Below are 13412 nucleotides of genomic sequence, written 5' to 3' on the forward strand. Positions count from 1 at the left end.
AGGCCCTGGAACTGTGACATCATATTAGACCACCTGTAGGACTCTGACACCTATGAACAGGTGGCACCGATTGCCTCATATGAGGGCAAGTCAGTGAACTGTGCTCCAATCCCCTCTAAGTCGCCCTACTCCTCTAGGTCAACTCCCTGCTCCATTTGATCTCCCTCCTCTGGATCGCCTTCAGGTTCTCCTAGCACCTTCATCTTTAGGATTGAGGTCTTACTGATAGGTCTAGACCTTTCCCTATCCATGTACTCTCCATCTAGGGGAACATCAAAATGTCGAAACACCAAGGTTAAGAACTTCCCATACGGTAGGTTCCCATCAGAAGGGTTCTGGGCATGGTACAACATGGCTTGTAGCAGTACATATGGGAGGTTGATCACTGGACCCCCCTTGCCGGGTCCCACTAGGTAGTAGGTGATGTAGGCCCTCAACATAGAAATACTCCCCCTATTCCCACCCTTCAGGTAGATGTTGTATAAAATACATCTACTGATGATCCTCGCACTAGGCTTATAGTCAGCCTCGGACTTAGTAACCCTCTCCGAACCAGTCAAGGCCTTGAAGACCCTCCCCCTGGTCTCCAAGGAAAACATATCTGAGATATCTACCCTGGGCTTGTAGTAACATCTCTTGCCTGTGTCAAGCAGCCCAAGGATCTCTGCCAAGATGGTAGTGGTGAGTCTAATATCCACACCCTTTACTCTGCTCTCCAAACCAAACTCCCGTGGCCCAGATGGCACTAGATTATAGTAGAAATACCTAACCAAGTTTGGGTAACATGGCTCGATGGGCGACAACATGGATGCCCAACCTAGGGTGTTAAACCTAGAATACAAACTATATTGGTGGAAGTCATCGACCTATACCAATCTCCCGTTCACTATGCTTTTGGAATTGAACTTGACCTAGTCTTTGGAGTGCTCATACCTAGAAAACAAGAACTGGTCAAAATCTGGCTCCTCTGAGGAAGAATCCTCTCTCGGTGAGGACGGTGGCACAGAAGAGGACAAAGAAGGCTCAGGATTTGACTGCAGCCTCTTGCGTGCTACGAATTTCCTCGCCTTGCTATGCCTTGTAGACATAGTGCTGTAAAAAGGAAAGATAAAAAGAAGTTAAGGCAATAAAAATCTGCAAAAGCCAAGCCAAGAAAAGAAAATTGTGGATAGCAACCTAAAACAATAGAAAAATCTAAAGAAACTTACCCTAGGTTGCGTAGAATCGCAGGGGATCCGTGAAAATGGGTGGATTTGGTGTGGAAGAAGTCACACTAGGCTTTGGAGCACTGCTCTAGGTGTTTGGAAGGCTGTGGAGAGCAAATGGAGTGAAAAGGACCTCTCTCGGACTATTATAGTCTGGGCCCCAACTCGCTGCACGATTGCACTGGGCGATGTGCCTAACGCCCAGAGATATCGCCCAAAGAATGTTTTTCTATAGGTTTTTGCTGTAAAAGGGTATGGACATAAAGGTTTCACCTAAAAACAGTATAATGGACCTACAAATATTAATTAAACAAATATGTGAATATAAAAATAAATAATATATAATAATAATAAAATTTTAAATTAAATAATTAAATAATAACACGCTTTTGGCTAAACAAGACCAGACATGTGGGCTGTCAAAGTGAAATAAAAACGCATAGGGGTTTTAAGGTTTTCTCTCTTTTATTAGATGATTGAGAATAAATAAAAATGTATATATCTATAAGTAAATAGAGAGTGCCCTTAAAATTAAATATTATGTGCCTATTACCATGTGTGTATGAACCGTGGTAGAGTGATGCTCTGCAAACTCGAACTAGGTATGTAGGTATGTTGTATTATGTATTTATGGGATTTTAGGGAGCGTAGACCCCACCATACCCACAACTTAGTCCAACTAGGAACAGGAACCTATTAGGTTGCTGAGTCAAAATTGAACTCCGTAGATACTAAGATACCTCGAGCCAACCCATTTATTTCTCCTGCTCATGATTACTTAGTTTCCTATCGTGTTGTACTTAATTCTTCTAATTAAGTGACCATAGTGGCCTGATCCTTAGAAATTCTTCATGGCAGGACCCTATTGCATTGTTCGGGTTTGGAGACCCCAGCAACATGCGATACATTAGGCAACTAAGGAGGAGACTGATCAGGATATGTGAGATATAGGCCCGTGTTGAGAACCAGTTAGTAGTTTACTTAGCTCTTGCGGACACTAGTGGACCCGTGGATCGAAGTATTTACCTATCCCTAGTAGACGAGTTTAGAAGTGACATAGCCTATCTTTGCATGCAGACTGTTATCACCAGTTGGCAGTTACTGAGACTTGCCTGCTAGACACAGGTACATAATTAGGAAGATTATTATTTAAAAAAGAAAATTTTAAAATTCAAGATAACATCAAGCATAACATGGCATAAAACACCCTTTGACATAAAACAAAATAAAAAGAGAACAAGAATAGAATAATAAGAAAATAATACATCTTACCGGGATGACAACACAATGATTCACTGGAACTATGGAATAGGTAATGTACATATGATAACTAGGAACTGTTGATTGACAACGATAAGAAGTGATAGATTATTGAACGAGTACTATTTGACTCAGGTGCATCACATTCTTTCGTTTCTACAACCTTTACGAGTAGGATGATTGATCAACCGAGGGGCATCGAGCATGATTTAGTAGTCAGCAAGCCGACGGGTAGTGTCATGAGCTTCAAGGAAGTCTATGACCCCTGTTAGGTAGAAATTTATGGGAAGAACTTGACCGTATGGTCGCATTCATCAAGGTTCGATGGGGAAATAGTCCCATAGAGGAAGCATCGTGGGAACGTGAAGAGGAAATACAGGAAAAGTATCCCCAACTCTTCGAGCTACAAGGTAAGCAAATTTCGAGGATGAAATTTTTGTAAGGTGGGAAGAAATGTCAAACCCACCCCTGACTGGCTGGGGATGTGAATGAAGGACAGGAACCCTTGACATGGCATCTAAACACACTGTGGAGTATCACTCTAGTGATTGAATTTAATGGAGAACCCCCAACGATGTCCTCCTACATAGCTGTCAGAAGATGGATTCCCAACCCCTGCAGTTGTACAGCCCACAGCATAATGTACAACTTGAATTCCAGGTATTCTTTCCCCTCCTCATAAATGTGGGGCCCACACCTAAAAAGGGTGCAAATTACCCTGGGTGAGGTGTAGGTGTAAGGCCTAGACCTTGGGCTAAACCCCTGTGCAAGCCCCACTGAGATACAGCCTTGCTGTATTCTCTGGGTGATGCACTGGGCGATGCACACATCACCCAAAGTGGGAAAAATTGATTTTTTAATTCAGCAGATGTGTGGGGACCACCCATACTGGCCATGAACATCCTCCATAGGTTGATAAGAGCTTTGGGAACCATCACATACCCTTGGACCCCTATGGACCCCACCAAAGTGCCCAGAATGACTGGGATTCAGTCTAAAAATGTATTTTGAAAAGAGACCTAAGCAGCTAAACAGGCCTCAGTAGGGGGCTATCCTATAAATAGAGAACCCCAGCTCAGTTTTAGAGCTTTAGACACTACTGAAATCGTGGGAGAGAAAAGAAGAGAGAAAAGAGAGAAAAGAGAGAAAAGAGAAGGAGGGGAAGAAGAAAGGAAGGGAAAGAAGAAGGAGAGAAGGAAGGGAAGCTGCCTTGCCTCCAAGCTCAGCCCCAACAGCCATCTTAGATCAATTCAGGTATACAACTATACCTACATATGCTTTTGTACTGCTTTTACTATTATTCTCCATAGATCTCAGTGCTTTGATAGCATTTCTGGCCATTGGCAGCCCAGAACAGCTGGGGGCTGCCATAAGCTGCCTCAGATCCAACATGCAAACATGATGCATGAAGATCTAAGCTCCTAAATGATGTTTTTTCTGCTATTTTGTTACTGAGACCGAAATCCATGCCTGTGCCAGACTGCACTGCACTGTCGCACCAAGAACAGGCAATCTAGGCTTGGATCTGTGCCCACAGGGTGCTACCAGCCTAGCCATGGGTTGCTGCAGCCCTAGACCACCCTACTACACATGAGAACAGCCTTGCATGCAGCCCAAATCATGACCTGCAACTGGAACTCAGTTGGGTTACTATTCACTGAGCTGTCTGGGCAGCTCCTGGCAGCCAAGTGGTGGGCCCAAGTTAAGATCCCAGTGGACCGCTGCAAACCACACCCCATGAGGTCCACCATGACCTAACATGCATGTAGGGTCAATCAAGGCACTGCCTATGGTGCAAAACCCAAGAAAATGGGCTTGTTCACGTTCTAAACAGGCTCTGGGTGATGCACTGGGCGATGCACACATCACCTAGAGAATTAAAATGGCTGATACTGCAGATCTGACTTCCAAGTTTTCACCTATGGACTATAAACAGTGTAAGGAGGTGGAAAATAACCAAAATACCCCTCCTCACATCTATCCACAATTATGAACACCTTGGGTACCCAAGTGGGCCCCGTAGGGCTAAGAAACCAAGTCTATGTTGGTCCTATAGCACTGCTGACTTGGGGACTGTGTTGTAAGATTGTTGTGACCTAGAACCATGTACTGCAATAGTGAATTGTCATTCTGACCCTAGACCACATTCTTCAGATGATGCACCGGGACATAGGCCTAAAGCCCAATGCAAGGCCCAGAGAATTCCAAGTGATCTCAGACTAAGCACCGAGTCAGATCAGTGAGTCCAGATCAACACTAGGACATCCAAAAATAGTTTGGAATATTAAATGACATATTTCTGATCTATACTTTAGGGTTTGACCCTGCGCTCGAGGTACACTGCCAGACTACAACCGGAATTGAAACAGCATCTGATCTCATAGAGCCAGACCCAAGTGAGTGAAATGTCATCGTGTATGTACATGTAACATAAGTAATATGTTGAATCTAATTTTCATAACATTAATATTATAATTCGTGTTTAACTTCAAATCTTATAATTATTACAACACTGTGTTACTGTTGATCAATTCTGCTTGAATATTTCATGCTGATTGTGAATGCTAGACTAGATGCCATAGTCGGCTTGGAAATGAGGCCTATGGTAGCCCGTAGAATAGGATACGATTGACACCGCCTGACTCATACGATGTCATATAGACATGGGGTTAGAGTTTCATCACCCGTGCTACTCACCCTTGCCAACAGGGGTTAAGGTGTTGGATGCCTATGGGAGCTACCTTATAATCCTTGACCAATATGCCAAGTTTTATGCCACAATCCAATTATGAGCTATATGCTGGGCTAAAACTAGGAAAAAAAAAAAGAAAATGAAAAGAAAAGAATTGAACTAAATCCCAACGGTTACCTCATAGGATAATCACAGGGGGCTGGTCGGGCTGACCAAGGAAAAGAATGCTGGAGCCGGCTGGTCCTCTCCGACAACTCAATGGGTGTATCGCGGGAAAGGGGTTAAAAGTCCGCACTAAGGATACATGTATTGGGGAATATAGTAGCACTAACCTGCCCTAGTTGTGATGTTAGGTGGCTAATAATAACTGGACTGCATTTTCATGTAGGATTCTTATGAATGTGGTTGCATATGCATGCATGATGATATGTTTTACTCACGGGCTTAGTGGGGCTCACACTCTGCTATATATGTTTTTCTATTAGATGATTCTACAGGTCGATGCCACTGTGGTGGGGAGGCTCATTACACGGAGGAGAGCCATGGTGGTTTTGATGATATTGGTATGGACCCCAATGGAAGTCGTGCCGTTGATGCGAGTGTTCTTGGTGACTACTGAGGACTGACCCGTGAAGGGTGCTCTTGATGCTTTTTATCTTGGGGACTCCTTTTTGACTTTATCAGAAGCTTATCCCCATTCCTGCTTTTAGTCTTTCTCTTTCTTTTTAGGGCTCGAGTTGTCTCGGCGCTACATATATATATTTTCCTTTTTATTTCAGCTTATGTATTTAGTATCTATTGTTGTTCAGTTTGTGGGTGTGAGAGAGGGAATGATTCAACTTATATATGTATATAACAATCATTTCCTATACTGCTACGCTTCCTTTCCTTTTAGTGTAATTATAGTTTATTTGGCACTTTGAGTTTACATGTGGTAATACTGTGGATGTGTGTTTGTGAATGTATTAACTGCTTCTAGATCCGTGGGATTTGGCAGATTGTCGTTACGTAATTTGGGTCACCTATCTAATCCACCCTAGGGGTGGTTTGGGGTGTGATAGGAGGAGTCCTCGGACCGCTACGAGTATTTTGAGAGTATGATGGAGATTCTCGTCATGGGTAGGGGCCTCTCTACCGCCACTATGAGGAATTTCTGGCGGGATAAGGGGATGACGGATTAGTCACCCTCTGTGGAGCACGATCAGATGGCCCAGTGCTTCCTTCTCTACTTGTTGGATAAGGTCGTGTTCAGCGACATGATCGGGTCCGTAGTTTCCGATCTCGCCTTTTGCCGATTGTTCGAGGACTTCGATCTCGCGGCGGGGTATGACTGGGGAGGTTTGACTTACGCCTACCTTCTCTACATGATGGACATCCTAGTCCTGGGTTCCCCGAACCTCATCGGGTGCTCCTATGCCATCTGGGTGAGTTTACTATCCTTTTTTTGTTTATTTTTGAATTACTTATTCCTTTGCCTTATTACTATCTAACTTTATTTATTGGTTTCTTTTGTTCCCTACAGACATGGAGTTATGAGATTTTGCTCTTCTAGATTCCCTCCTTCAAGGTTGGAGAGGACCGGGGCGTTACTTTCCCTAGGGCCGAGCGATGGTCCAAAGGGGTTCTTCTGAAGAGCGGTCATCATAAGGACCTTCCCTCTGTTCGGGGTCTCCTGAATGAGTTACGGCTCGAGGATGTGAGTTCAAATTTCTCTCTTTCCCTCTTAGTCTTAATTTTGCAATTATTTTACTCATTTTTTGTTTGGCAGGTCTCCCTTCGCCCCTATCTTCTGGAGTACCTCCCTGAGTGGGACCTGTTTGCTTGGGCTTCTGCTCTCTGTTCCTGACGGATCCTCTTCGAGGGTCCATGGGGATTTTCCTTCAAATTGAGAGAGCAGGTGTCCTTGCAGTGGTCTGAGGAGAGGCTCATTCCTTGTCTCCCTCCAGCTCGCATGCACGCTCTATCTCTCTTGGAGCTAGAGGAGATCCAGCGTTGGAGGATCAGCCAGCCGGCGACGCAGTTGGTCTCTGCTACCATGGACTATCACGCCTTCCTCTTCAGGGAGACTGTCTTACAGGTAAAGACCTCCACCCAAGTACGGTAAATAAGCGCTTCTTTTATAGTGGTATGATTTCATCATCCATTGTCATTAGTTAACAAAAAAAAAAATTGTTGAAGCATCTTAACTTGATTTTGGTTCTTTTGCAGTACCCTGATCACCCTCTTTTCCCTGGGAGCTTCGGCTGAGGGCAGTCCTCTCACGCCTCCTGGACGGTAGGGGTAGACTCTGAGGCAGGGACTTTTGATGGAGTCCCTCCTTTGAGACTGGCTGACATGGACGATCACATCCCTTCCTATCATCCGTGGTTTGTCAGGCATACTGAGCCAGGTCGGCCCGAGATTGAGTTGGGACTTCCCAACTCTCCAGACTGGGACCTAGGCCTCCCTCTTCCATACGACGGGGTAAGCAAGCCTCATGATCTATTTTAATTTTATTTAAGTTTGAAAATTGAAAATCCTCACCCTCTCTCTCTCTCTTTTTTAGGTGACCGCTGCTCGGTATACTGACATGTGGCGAATGATGGCCAACATGGATGAGGTCATCATCTCCAGGGTGGACATAATGCATTATTGGGTGAGTTTCCCCTTATCTTTTTTTCTTTTTATATTATATATTTTTTATTTATGCTCATTGTTTGTTTTCTTTCTTTTTTAGAGGACCCAGGCTGCATTCCACCAGGGGGAATCCAAGAGGCATTGGCTTGATTCTGAGAGATATCAGACCGAGTTTAGAATGTGCTTGGACTGAGATTGAGGCTCTCCAGTTAGATAGGAATGGTGCCGAGGATAGTGGGGGGTGCGAGCCTCTCAGTGGACGACTACCACTCATGATGAATTTTTTATTGTATATATATATATATATTTTTTTTTTAAATTTCTTGGAGCAAATTATTGTGATTAATTGTACCATTTTGCACACATTTTTTTTTTTTTGATGTACATTCATTTGTATCATATTACAAAAATGATTTCTCTTTTCGTTAGAGGCACAAGATTTCATTGATAACTGATACAATTATATGGAAAATGAAAGGATAATCCAAACATCAACTTGATATCACTTGTTTACAATATTTTTCCACCACATTTTTGATAGTAGAATCACCACTTCTTGAGTCAAAGCCTCTGGAGCTTTAAAATTCTTTAACTTAAATTGTTCAAGTTTTGGAGACACCAAAGAGGGGACGTAAAAACTGGTGTGAGTCAAACCCATGAGTCTCACGTAGTTGCACCCTGGCGTCTCTAATACTTCCATCTTGGTCTTCATCCAATGGCAATCCCACTGGATTTCTTGAGCATTCCTTTTATCCAAGTATTCTTTCCAATCTTGGATCTTATGAAATTCTTGTGTTTCCCTTCTTGCTTGGTAGTGCATAGGCCAGAGGTGGGGACACAGGATTGGTTCTACTAATCTTAACTTTTCTATCAACCACATCTGGAAAACTGCTGGAGACCAATAAAAAAAATCTGTTCCATATTTCTGAGAATGGCACATGATATCAAATCCTTTGAAGGTCTTCACCAATACTATAGGAACGATGTCGCATCCTTTTTCCAGTTGCTTAACAACTTCTGCAATCATCGGAGATATGCCCTTTCCTGGAGTTATCAGGAGGTATTTTCCAATCATACAAAAAGGTATGCTTGCTTTCTGCATTGGATCTGATCTTTTTCTTCAGCTCTGTTGTTGCTAAAGATGCTCACCACCTTTAACGCAGCCACTTTCTCATAATTGAGAATCTGCTTTATCTCTCTTTTGTCCATGACGAAGAAATCTTCTAGACTTTTGAAAAGTTGCTCCTTCTGCATGACCGAGAGGAACAACTTTCCTTGAGGACATGCTAACATGCAAGCCCAAAATTCTTCAATAGTTGGGGCTATCCTGACTTTTTCAGAATGGAAGACATGCAATTGAGGATCCCAACATTTGATACTTCTCAGAGTAGATCATGATGAAGCTTGAAACATCTGATTCTCCTAAGTATTGGCAAATTGAGGTTGTCTAGCAATGTAGGACCATCCACATACATACGGAGGGTCCATTGACATAACTGTTCGTTTAGCCCTTCTTTCTTTGGTCTTCGCATAGTACCTGCATCAAGGATCCTGTTAGTACCCTGGACATTAGTAAGTCTTCAACTAATAGCCAGCCCCTAACAACCCTAGGTTCACTATAAGTCAAAAGAATAGATTTTGAAGGCCTACCATATTTAAAGGGGACGCCGGTTGGCAAGGTTACGGAATAGACTAACACAATGCCCTCTTTTTTTTGTTGTTTTTTTTTTTTTTTGAGACCGCACTCGAACATGCCGAGTTGCCTACGTATCCCTCAAGAGGAATCAGGTCGAACGTAGTTCTAGTTGATCAAATAGTTTATACAAAGTATTTCTTTAGTTGATCCATGTTGACCAATCCCCAAAGATCCTCTCCATCAAGGTCGGTGAGATGTACTGCTTTGCTTGGCAATATTGCTTTCACCCTGTAAGGACCACTCCAATTGGGTCGAAATTTTCCTCTTGGGTCATGTATCGTGGCTCTTTGCTATCTCAGAACCAAATCTCCTTCCTCGATATTCTAAGGGCGTACTCCTTTGTTGAATGCTCTCACGATCCTTTCCTGATATTTCTTGAGGTTATTCATGGCTTTCATTCTCTTTTTATCCAAGAGATTGAGTTCTTCATATCTAGACCTCATCCATTCTCCTTCTGGTAGCTGACTGTCAAACAGTACTCGAAGGGAAGGAACCTGAATTTCCACAGGTAAAATAGCCTCTACCGTATATACTAGAGAATACGGAGTTGCCCCAGTTGAGGCCCAAATTGGTGTCTGGTAAGCCCATAAAGCTAATGGGAGCTTCTCGACCCAGTCATTGTGTGCATCTACCATCTTTTGCAATATGACTTTTACATTTTTGTTAGCTGCTTCCACTGCTCCATTGGTTTGGGGCCTATAGGTAGTGGACTTATGCCTTTTTATGCTAAATTTGGTACAAAGCTCTTCCATCTTCCCTTGGAAATGTAAGCCTTGATCCGAGATCAGTTGTTGAAGTATACCATATCTGCAGATGATATTTTCTTTTATGAACTTTGCTACCTTAGCAGTGGTTAGGACCGCATAAGATTGAGCCTCCACCCACTCTGTAAAATAGTCGATGGCGACTAATACGAACTCATGACCATTAGAAACCTTTGGAGTTATCTTCCCAATCACATTGATTCCCCAAGTAGAAAACGGCCATGGGGCATTTAACGAATGCAACTCTGTAGGAGGAATGTGTATAATATTGGCAAATATTTGACATTGATGGAATCTTTTGACGAAAGTGGCACAGTTAGCTTCCATTGTTGCCTAATAATACCCCATCCTGAGGAACTTCTTGGCGAGCATTTTCACATTCATATGTGGTCCGCAGATCCCTTGGGGAATTTCTTCCATAATAATCTGTGCTTGTTCCTCATCTACGCATAGTAGTTGAATGCCATCATAAGACCTTTTATACAGCAGGCTTCCATGGAGAATGAATTGAGTGGCATGTTCGCATATGCCTTTTCTTTCCTTCTGTGAAGTATCTAGGGTACTTCCTTTCTTTGATATAATCAACTATCAGCGCATATCAGGGCCTTCCATCCTCGGTGAGTAGATTGACTGGCTCTCCGTATGCTGGGCCAGTTCTTTTTTCAACTAGAAAAGGTCGGATCTTGTCCTAAGGATCACATTCTACCATGGAGGGTAGAGTAGCCAAGGCGTCTGCAAACCGATTGCTATCTCTAGGTAAATATTCAAAAGAGATTTCTTTGAAATATTTAACCATTTGCTCCAGATGTACTTGATAAGGCTTTAACTTTTCATCTCTGATCTTCCATTTCCCTTAAGTCTGACAGATCACAACTGAGGAGTCTCCAAAGACTTTGATCTTTTCTACTCCCACAGATAATGCCATTTCTAGACCAATGGCGCAAGCTTCATATTCCACGATGTTATTGGTGCAACAAAACTCCAGGCGGAATGCCATTGGTAAGTAAAAGTCTTCTAGGGTTACGAGTAATACTCCTGCCCCAAATCCTTTTTGATTCGTAGCCCCATCACAACTGTCATTCTTCATTTTGGTCCTCTTCTACAAGACACAAGTCTTCATCTGGGAAGGAATCCTCTGTTGGTCGTGAATCTGACCCTACAGGATACGCCACCAAGTGATCTAGGATTGCTCGCCCCTTTATGGACTTTTGGTTGACATATGTTATGTCGAATTCTGACAATAAAAATAGCCACCTAGCCATCCTTCCAGTTAGCACTGGTTTCTCAAAGAGATATTTGATCGGGTCCATCCTTGAAACAAGTCTGACAGGGTGTGAGATCATGTAATGCCTCAATCTCTTAGTCACCCAGACTAGAGAGGTACATGTCTTCTCTATTGGAGTATAGCGAGTTTCGTACTCCAGCAATTTTCTATTTAAGTAGTAAATTGGATGTTCTTCTCCATCTCTTTGATTAATCTGTGCCATCATTGATCCTATCGACACTACCTCCCCTGATAGATATAGCAACAAGGGCTCACCTAATGCCGGAGGGATGAGTATAGGGGGACGAACCAAATACTCCTTGATTTTCATGAAAGCATCTTGGCAGTTATCATTCCATTCTTTTGGCTCTTTCTTTCTCAGAAGCTTGAAAATAGGTTCACATGTCGTAGTTAAGCGATATATGAATCTGCTGATGTCTTGGATACGGCCTAAGAATCCTTGTACTTCTTTCTCCATCCTTGGTGTCGGCATTTCAATGATGGTTTTTATTTTGTCTGGATCTACCTCTATTCCTCTTTCACTGACAAGGAATCCTAGCAGTTTGCCTGCCCTTGCTCCAAAGTCACCCTTTTGGGGGTTTAACCTCAATTTGTATTCCTTTATTCTTTCAAAGAATTTCCTTAATGTTGTAAAATGACCTTGTCAATCTGTTGATTTGACTATCATGTCATCGACATATACTTCCACTTCTTTGTGTATCATGCCGTGCAGTATAGCCGTAGTTGCTCTTTGATATGTTGCCCCAGCATTCTTTAACCCAAAAGGCATCACCTTGTAATAAAAATGTCACCCATGGGGTGGTGAAGGCTGTCTTTTCTCGATCCTTTAGACACATGCTGATTTGATTATAGCCGAAGAATCCATCTATGAATGACAGCAAAGCATGGCCTGTAGTGTTGTCGACCAGTATGTCGATATGGGGTAATGGAAAATCATCCTCGGGGCTGACCTTGTTTAGGTCACCAAAATTGACACACATTCTGACCTTCTCATCCTTCTTAGGAACTGAAACGATATTGGTCAACCAATGAGGGTATTGAGTGACTTGGAGGAATCCTGCATTCCACTGTTTGATGACCTCTTCCCTGATTTTCTCGCTCCATTCTGGCCGCATCCGTCTTGGCTTCTGCTTGATGGGGTGAGCGTCTGGATACGTAGGTAGCCTGTGTTGCATGATTTCTTGGTCAATGACAGGCATGTTCTTGTAAGACTAGGCAAAGACTTCCTCGAGTTCCTTGAGGAGAGAGGTCATTCGGGATATTTCTTCGTTATTGAGAGAAGAACCAATTTTGATCACTCGAGGGCATTGATCAGTTCCCAGATTTACAAGATGAGTGTCCTTCCGGACAGATTGAGCCTTTCTTTGCTCCAATTGTTCCAACAAGTAGTAATGTTCAAGGACATTGTCGTCCTCAGAAGAATAAGAAGAAGAAGAAGACAAATCATACTCAGAATCAGCAATTTCATTCATGATAAGAGGGGGAGTACAGACCGACTCGACAGACTGGAAATTTCTGACCTCCTTTGGGAAAGTAAATACAAACTCAAATGGGACTATATCAGAGCTGGCTACAACTTTAGACTCAATAATGTGGAAATTTTTTGTCACCCTCTCCCAGTTCGCTATGGATCCTTGAAGAGGTTGTATGAAAAGCTAAGGTGGTGGTCCTCCTTCTTCCTCAATGATTACTGCTATTTCGAACAGTCCACCAACTCCCTGATCCTCTTGGATTCCAGCCTCACTTGCTTAATCCAGTTCCATGGCCACCCAATCTACTTCATCTTTGAAGAATATCTCGAACCCTGGTTGAAGCCTAGCCTTCTCTTGATTGAACCATGGCTCATTGTTTTCACAGTAAGGAAAATTCTCTCCTTCCTTCACAAAGTAACCAT

Source organism: Telopea speciosissima, chromosome 2 (genome assembly GCF_018873765.1).
Source record: "Telopea speciosissima isolate NSW1024214 ecotype Mountain lineage chromosome 2, Tspe_v1, whole genome shotgun sequence".
NCBI classification, from domain to species: domain Eukaryota; kingdom Viridiplantae; phylum Streptophyta; class Magnoliopsida; order Proteales; family Proteaceae; genus Telopea; species Telopea speciosissima.